Consider the following 8,943-nt stretch of genomic DNA (forward strand, 5'->3'; position numbering starts at 1 on the left):
AGTGCATGCTAATACTATATATTGCAGTGTTGTAGCTTCTGGATAGTCTAATAGACATGTAATCTTATTTTAGCAGAAACCCACATGCTCATAGGCTTGTACAGAGCAGTAACTGGCTGTACAAATAGTCCCTCTGAAATCAACAGGAAACCTTGGCCAGGTATTGCTTCACATATTAAAGTATATTCACAGCTCACTAGCTCACACCAATGACTTCAGCAGAGTCACTTCTCAGCTTCTATTACAGCAAAGCTCAGGGCCTTTTCTGGTGGGCAAAGTATTTTTTATTTTGTGTAATAGGAAAATGTGAAAATTGCAGTTGAACACAGTAACTTTCCAATGCATTTCAGGCCTCCTTCGGCTATGTTCATGAAATCCTGGTTGCTCAAAGGATCTTATTCACAGTTACTTAATTCTAGAATTATTTTTACTTTCAGTGAACCCCATGGTACTTATGACAATACTCCTGCTCCTGCAAAGGCCAATTCTTGTGGATGATTTTAGATAGGAGGGAAAATACAGTCAATCATGTCTGTTACTTAATAGAACCATGGCAATTTCTTGGACTGTGCTATCCATTCCACTTCTCTGAGCAAACTGGAAACCAGCAGCAGGCACCATTTCCCATGCTCTCTCACCAGCTTCATTTTGATCTTCCATAATTGCTTTCTGCCTCTCTAAAATTTCTGTAAATTTATGGGTAGAGGGTGCACTTTGCTGCTGAACAAGGCCAAAATAGACACCTCAAAAAGACAGAACTGCAACCTTGTCACTGGCTTTCATTTGTGGTGGATGATGAGAAGAGGGGCAGTGACAAGTATTGGCCTTGGCAGGCGCATCTCTCTGATGTTCCCCTCACACTCAGCACAGGAGCTGTGAACGTGAGAGGCTTTTCCTCAGCACCACTGTTGTGCTGTGCCACGCAGCTGCCATGTCCAAATGTTATCACAAGGACCCTTCCTGCCACCCCTGGACAATCCACTCCTATCACAAAGGCTTTTCAGCACAGATCTGCCAACAATCTCAGGCCGGGCCTGTCCCTGCCCTGTGACAAGCGAGGGCACACATCCCCTGTTGCCTGGCTGTGATGCCCCAGGATCACCTTGGCCTATCAAGGAGAGCTTATCACTCTGATAAGCGAGGCCAGGGACCTGTCTAGCAGCCTATTTGTAGATGCACTGCGTGGACTCAAACCCAAGTGTGTGCTCAGCTCTCGCCCAGATAAAATAGCCTGTGATGAATGCCACAGTAAGAGCAGCGAAGAGAAGCACTGTGAAGAGGGTTTGGAGGACCTGATCAAATAGCTCTGGAGAGCACTTGAAGCAGCCTGTCAGGAAAACGTGGCCGTGCATGCGTTCCAGAGCGTGTTCCGAGGGCTCACTGGCCTGTCTGCTGCTCCTTGGAGCAAACTCTGCAGGAGAAAAAAATGCCAGAGCAGGTCAGGTGCCAAAATCAACCCCCGCTGCCTTTGTTCACTTTGCCAGATACAGCTAAATAATGAACTGCATTCATTTAGTACCAGCCTCTCTCACCTCCTGTCGAGTTGATGTAATAGATGTACTACAGATAAAACAGGTGCAAATAGTGCTTCATTGTGAGTCAATGGCACGGAGAACTTGAAACAACACACTAACAATGAAGGCAATTTTAGCTCTGTACAGATTCAAACCCACCAGAGGAAGCTGGGTATAAATTTCCTTTAGCTTGCATTGCTATGTGTACTTTACCCTTGTTATTAGGTAAGACTCATGCTTGTTTTAACTGTCCCTCTCTAATTTATTGTGATTTAGATCATTTGCCAAAGCCCCAGAGTCTATCTTATGGAAAGATCTATTAGACTCTTTCTCATTCAGGAAAAGCAGGACACGGTTGGATTTTGGGGTTTTAGCAGTCCCAGTAGGTTGGCATGACGTTAATTCTCACCCCCCAGCATGTACAATATCACCAAGCATCCACAGACGTCAGCAAAGGAGTTTCACCATCTACTGCATAGCAAAGGATGCTGTGGTATTTTCTGCCACCATATGTGAGACAGAGAGACACAAAGAAATATTTCAAGGAAGATATAAAGAAGTGAGAAAGCTTAGGACAGAACCTGACTAAATAGTGGCACTGTGGTCTTGCCTAAAGCCTAAACAGAAAGCCTTTTTGGCTGAATGCTGGCTCATGGAGGCTTGGTGTTGGATATAAATGTATTTTCTCATATTACTTGATTTCTATTCTAAGAATTAGGATTTTATGTTATTTTCAGATAAACAGAACTACATCAAAGATACCTGACTATCATCATTCTTTTTCTTCTAAGGGAAACAACAAGGTTTTGTCTATCCCTTAGGGACAAAAAGAAGCTGTGTTATTGAATGCCTCACCACATCAGTTTCCTGGTTTGTTTGATGGGATGACTATGATTTACAGGATTTCTTTATGAGACTCAATTAAATATAGAATTTATAATATTCATGCAGAAATAGACACCTCAAAAAGACAGAACTGCAACCTTGTCACTGGCTTTCATTTGTGGTGGATGATGAGCAGAGGGGCAGTGACAAGTATTGGCCTTGGCAGGGGCATCTCTCTGATTTTCCCCCCCTCCCCAGACGAACGTGAGAGGCTTTTCCTCAGCACCACTGTTGTGCTGTGCCACGCAGCTGCCATGTCCAAATGTTATCACAAGGACCCTTCCTGCCACCCCTGGACAATCCACTCCTATCACAAAGGCTTTTCAGCACAGATCTGCCAACAATCTCAGGCCGGGCCTGTCCCTGCCCTGTGACAAGCGAGGGCACACATCCCCTGTTGCCTGGCTGTGATGCCCCAGGATCACCTTGGCCTATCAAGGAGAGCTTATCACTCTGATAAGCGAGGCCAGGGACCTGTCTAGCAGCCTATTTGTAGATGCACTGCGTGGACTTAAACTCAAGTGTGTGCTCAGCTCTCGCCCAGATAAAATAGCCTGTGATGAATGCCACAGTAAGAGCAGCGAAGAGAAGCACTGTGAAGAGGGTTTGGAGGACCTGATCAAATAGCTCTGGAGAGCACTTGAAGCAGCCTGTCAGGAAAACGTGGCCGTGCATGCGTTCCAGAGCGTGTTCCGAGGGCTCACTGGCCTGTCTGCCGCTCCTTGGAGCAAACTGTTCTCTCCCACGACGAGGGCTCTGCAGGAGAAAAAAATGCCAGAGCAGGTCAGGTGCCAAAATCAACCCCCGCTGCCTTTGTTCACTTTGCCAGATACAGCTAAATAATGAACTGCATTCATTTAGTACCAGCCTCTCTCACCTCCTGTCGAGTTGATGTAATAGATGTACTACAGATAAAACAGGTGCAAATAGTGCTTCATTGTGAGTCAATGGCACGGAGAACTTGAAACAACACACTAACAATGAAGGCAATTTTAGCTCTGTACAGATTCAAACCCACCAGAGGAAGCTGGGTATAAATTTCCTTTAGCTTGCATTGCTATGTGTACTTTACCCTTGTTATTAGGTAAGACTCATGCTTGTTTTAACTGTCCCTCTCTAATTTATTGTGATTTAGATCATTTGCCAAAGCCCCAGAGTCTATCTTATGGAAAGATCTATTAGACTCTTTCTCATTCAGGAAAAGCAGGACACGGTTGGATTTTGGGGTTTTAGCAGTCCCAGTAGGTTGGCATGACGTTAATTCTCACCCCCCAGCATGTACAATATCACCAAGCATCCACAGACGTCAGCAAAGGAGTTTCACCATCTACTGCATAGCAAAGGATGCTGTGGTATTTTCTGCCACCATATGTGAGACAGAGAGACACAAAGAAATATTTCAAGGAAGATATAAAGAAGTGAGAAAGCTTAGGACAGAACCTGACTAAATAGTGGCACTGTGGTCTTGCCTAAAGCCTAAACAGAAAGCCTTTTTGGCTGAATGCTGGCTCATGGAGGCTTGGTGTTGGATATAAATGTATTTTCTCATATTACTTGATTTCTATTCTAAGAATTAGGATTTTATGTTATTTTCAGATAAACAGAACTACATCAAAGATACCTGACTATCATCATTCTTTTTCTTCTAAGGGAAACAACAAGGTTTTGTCTATCCCTTAGGGACAAAAAGAAGCTGTGTTATTGAATGCCTCACCACATCAGTTTCCTGGTTTGTTTGATGGGATGACTATGATTTACAGGATTTCTTTATGAGACTCAATTAAATATAGAATTTATAATATTCATGCAGTTTCTGTGCCAAATATACATAGTGCTGATACAGCAGGGATCTCAAAATATCAACCACCTGCTTGGAAGGAACAGAATTATGAATACATCTCCTTAAACAATAATTCATCATACTCAGAAGCCTAAAGTTAAGCTGTTCTAGAGCCAACACAGCTGCTTTATCAACTTATTTGGGGGATCCTGCTGACTTAAAGTGCTGGGCATCATGCTTGCATCTCGTAGCTAAGATTAAATCCAAGAATGGCTGTAGCATGAAGGATCCCAGTTTCCAGAGGGGAATCATGAGTGGTGGGTGACATGTGCACACTTCTCGTGCAGTGTGCCAGGAAGGGAACTGTTCGCAGTTAATGTATTCACCACGTCTGTGGGAAACCAAGAGAATGCACACCTCACTGAGGACTGTAGGGAATTATCCCCTCTCCTTGAGGATCCTCACCCTTCACCCCCTCTAAAAGATGGTGGTGGGGTGGAATTTTTTCCTGACTGAGGTCAGCTGAGGTACCAACACAACAGAGCCAAACAGACACCTTTTTCCCTAGGGAAAGCTGCTCTACCCACAGTAATGAAATTAATTTTAATCCTCATGACTTCGTGAGAAGACTTTGATCTCACATAATTCAGCTTTATGGGGCTTTTTTCCCAGACAGGCTAGGGCTACAGAAGTGAGACAGATTGAAAGCCCTCACAGCTGAGCTTGGAGGACTTACAGACAGTCCAGGGAGATATATGTGTGTAGCAAAAACGAATCACAGGACCTGAGTGGGGTTCTGGAGGATAAAAAACAGCACCATAGCGTGATAGAGGCTTTGAGTCCATTTTCACTGTGCAGAGGCAGAATCCTGCTGTGCCCATTCCAGACAGGTGTTAGTCTAATTGGTCTCTTCTAACTTAGATTTTACAGCTTCCCTTAGCAGCCAGGTTCACTGTTTAAATATCCTTCATTAGGAAGCTTTTTCCAAACCTCTAATTTAAAATTTTGCTCTATGTGGAGCCAGGAACCTTTTTTGCCCCTTTGGTGACCAAGGCAGCATTTCAGAAGCACCTTCTTTGCAGACTTGTTGAGAATTAGAAGACCATTATCACGTCTTTTTATTTCAAAGCTCTACAAATTCACCATTTTCAGTGTCATCCTTGCGAAAAGGAACTTTTTTTTTAAATTCTTTGTAATGCCTGTTGCTCTCCTGGAACCAGGGGTGCTTTAGCCCTTTCTGTCCCTTTCTCACTGACTGAATGTATTTCTGGATGGCCACTTCTGGGAAGGGGGCATCACAAACTCTCTTAGTAACTGGGACATCATTCTGCCTAATGAATGTTGCTAAAATGTTCAGACATGCTGGGATAAAAGCCTCCTGAGGGAATTTTAAACAGAGTACAAAAAATTGCAAATACAGTCTGTTGAGAAACACCACTTTTACCAGTAGTTTCCATACTTCAACACAGCTGCTCATAGCAAAAAAAGGAAAACAGCCCAAAATGCACAATCCTGCTCATTTTACCTCAAGCAGGTTTGCATTATTACTCTGTCTCCAGGTCTTCCTTTTGGGAGCGTGTTCCTGACCAAGAGGTTTTCCAGCCAAGTGATGGATATATAATCCAGCTCTGAAAGACACAGACACCTTTGAGGGGATGATTACTGCCTGGCCTTTGAAAATCACTCCAGACCAAATAGATCAGGCCTGTTTATATTAAAGAAAACCTGTGCCACTGTAAAGACAGCAACCACCCTCTTATTTATCTCTAGGAAATAACCTTTAGGGGTTTAACAAGTAAGGAAAAGGAATAGTTGTTTCAACCAGACTGTTACTGCCTGAAGGATCCAAATAGACCGAGGGTTGTTTTCAGGAACAAAATGCAAAACAAACTCGGGATGGGATGAGAACACAGCAAGAAAACTTCAGATTTATTTGAGATTACAAGGAGATTTGCCTATCTCATCCAAAACTCTCTTCTAATTAGCATTTTCATCTCATCTACTGTCTCATTTTACCTTTTGCTCCCAAATAGTGCTGGAGGCTTGGTCCTAGGACAGCTCTCTGACATCCACAATGTGTGCCTTCCCCATTTGACTGAAGATCCATTTCAGTGATGCAGAAAATTAATTAGGGCATTTTATTTCCTGCATAAGTAGACCTATACACTAAGGCTGGAAATCTGTTAACTCTGTGAACAAATAAACACAAAATTAGGTTCCTTTTCCATGATTTCTGAAGCTGATAGCAATAACAGCCATGAAGGAATCTCAACACAGAATCTGCTGTTTTAACCATACTAGAAAACATTCTCTGTACCAATTAGAGAGATTACTTTGCTCCCAGTGATGCAGAGAACTGAACAATCAGGCAAATATACTAACCAGATGTCACTTTATCAGACAAGAAGAAGGAGTATTCTGTGGCAAATGGAAGACAGTCTGTGGGATGCCCATTGGCTCATGCAAAAATTTGTTTTTATTCCCATAATCGCTTTTTCTGTGGTCTTTCCCCAGCCTTTGCTCATGAGCAGCATGAATAGATGACTCCCATTTGTGTATTTGTGGCTCAGCTGGGCCAGTGGCCACGTGCCCTGAGGAGGTGATGGCTGTGTACAGGTGATGCCTCACCTCACCTGCTCTGCAGGTGCACCACAGTGAAGCATTAAAATGTCAGGAGGCAAAAATGTGGATTCATGTCTTCAGCTCCAGTCATTCCAAACCTCTACGGGGCTTGTCAGGGCAAAACTGACAAACCACTGCAGATACAGAAAGAAATGAAGCCACAGAAGGGATTCACAATAACAGCAACCAGGCATCAGCCCTGTGCTCAGATGTTTTTGTTCAACAAGCCTTTGGAAACATTAGTCATGTTCAGGTTTTCAGAAGTGATATATTTCACTGGATTAAAACCTTTGTGATATTAGGACTCCATGAGTGAAAAATAGTTCTTTCTACCCATATCTAATAAATATATGTTTGAGGCTCAAGTTGGTTTAATGCGAATTCATGCTCAACTGTGCGTGTGATGTTTGGATATAAACAACATTTTCACACTGCACGATATTACCCTATTGCTCTTGTGTCTTTTCTCAGACTAACCTATGTATCTTTAAGGTATTTTCTTCTTGGGGCTGATTTGATAACTTAAAATGTGTGCACTAAAATTCACTGTCTTTAAATTGGGCTAAAGGCATCAAAGTTAATTATATATAGTCCAGTTAAATTATTTTGACTGAGCTAACCTGCTGTAAAGTGGCATCTTTTATTGCAAAATAGGCCAAAAGATTTTCCACTCTGTATTGTTGGTGAGGTTAGAACAACTAAGCAGACTCCAGACCCAGCACCTGCTCACCTGGAAATCCTCTGTGTTGTCTCAGCAAGCAGTTCAAGCTAGAGCACAAAAGAAAAGTCATCCTACTCAGGAATGGAACATAAAGCCCCTTTCTGCTCAACTCCAAACATGTGCTGAATGCTCCCCAATCATTTTAGCTGGTTTTTTGTCCTTGGCTTCTTCAAGACAAGAGAACGAATCTCAGCGCATTTGAATCGCAGCAGCTGCGATGGCGAGTGATGAGCATTTATTCCAGCAGGAAGTCCTGCCCAGAATCTTTCCTAACTGCAAGATCCCTCTTACTGCTAAGCAGGATATTCCATGCCACATTATGCTAATGTAGTGGCATGTTTCCAGCAAGTACAATTTGTCCACAGCACCACAGTGGCAGCGATGACCACGATCCCCTAACTCAGCCACCCATTGCACCTAATAATTGTTAACTGCATTTTGAAATCATCCATAGGTGCTCCTCCTTAGTGGCCACAGAATTAACAGATCTGTTAAACTCCAGGAATAAGAACTGCATTCCTAAAAAGGTAAATTAGTTGTCTGGGGACAGCTTAATCTATGGAGGGCTCGTTGCAGTGTGAATATTGTCCTGAATCATAAAGTGCTTTTAATTAAGAAAAGGTTAGGTCGAGCAACTATGTCTTTATATTCTTTTTGTTAAAAATCTAAAAAAAACTCCCAATCTCAAAACAAACAAACAAAAAACATTGCCATATTAAGGCAGTGGAGGATTAAGCAAAGCAGTATTATTAAAAACTAAGTACAGGTTTTATTTAGGGGTGGAAGCCCTCTGTCCAACAGGAAGGTTCTTGGCCTCCAAATCACCTTGCATTTCCACCGCCCATTTCCACGCTCCCCAGCCAGTCCACACCGCAGCTCTCAGCTCCCCTGCCTACTAACAGATCCTCTCCTTGATTTGTGCAAAGGCAGATTAGGCAGAGAGGCAAGAGTTGAGAGAAAAAATGCTTCTCTGCAGCAAAAGCAGCCTGCAGACCCCGCTTCCCCCAGCACTGGGTGGCAATTATTTCTGTGTAATAGGCAGTCACCCCCTGACCCTCCCCTTCAGCATGCAATGCTTCCCCTGTCAAGAGCTAATCCCTTTGTTAGCTACTCAGCTGCACATTCATTTAGGAGGGCTAATGACTTACACTGTTCCTTCTCTGCAGGATTTCGATGGACATGTAATTAGAGGTGAATGGAGTCTTCAGACGTACAGCAACCACGAAAGCCAGCGGCAAAGTCAAAGTGTTTGTCTAATTCTGCAGTCGGCTCTTTCAGTGAACGAAACCATGTGGTCAGCTGCACAAAGAGGAGAAGAAAGTAGAAAAGGAGAAGCAAAAAAAAAAAAAAAAAACAACACCACCAACAAAAAAAACCAAAAACAACCTTTAAATAAAAAAAAGTGGGTTGCCCGGGACTTA

At 43.0% G+C, this 8,943-nt stretch overlaps 2 long non-coding RNA genes across 3 annotated transcripts in view; one reads left to right on the forward strand and one right to left on the reverse strand.

The window, feature by feature from the left end:
* Positions 1-8,876, forward strand: part of LOC108446707 — a 131,554-nt gene extending 122,678 nt beyond the window's left edge. Inside the window, exon 10 of the long non-coding RNA XR_001861998.1 lies at positions 8,689-8,876. This is a non-coding gene — a long non-coding RNA (uncharacterized LOC108446707). The remainder of the gene's footprint in view (positions 1-8,688) is intronic.
* LOC108446708 overlaps positions 3,013-8,943 on the reverse strand; it is a 30,841-nt gene continuing 24,910 nt past the window's right edge. Inside the window, exons 5-8 of one of the 2 annotated variants that reach the window (XR_001862000.1) lie at positions 8,671-8,821; positions 6,196-6,368; positions 5,705-5,824; positions 3,013-3,155 (exon numbers count right to left, since the gene is read on the reverse strand). This is a non-coding gene — a long non-coding RNA (uncharacterized LOC108446708). The remainder of the gene's footprint in view (positions 3,156-5,704; positions 5,825-6,195; positions 6,369-8,670; positions 8,822-8,943) is intronic. The other variant, XR_001861999.1, reaches the window with a different exon arrangement.

Source organism: Corvus brachyrhynchos, unplaced genomic scaffold (genome assembly GCF_000691975.1).
Source record: "Corvus brachyrhynchos isolate BGI_N302 unplaced genomic scaffold, ASM69197v1 scaffold5, whole genome shotgun sequence".
In the NCBI taxonomy this organism is placed as follows: Eukaryota; Metazoa; Chordata; class Aves; order Passeriformes; family Corvidae; genus Corvus; species Corvus brachyrhynchos.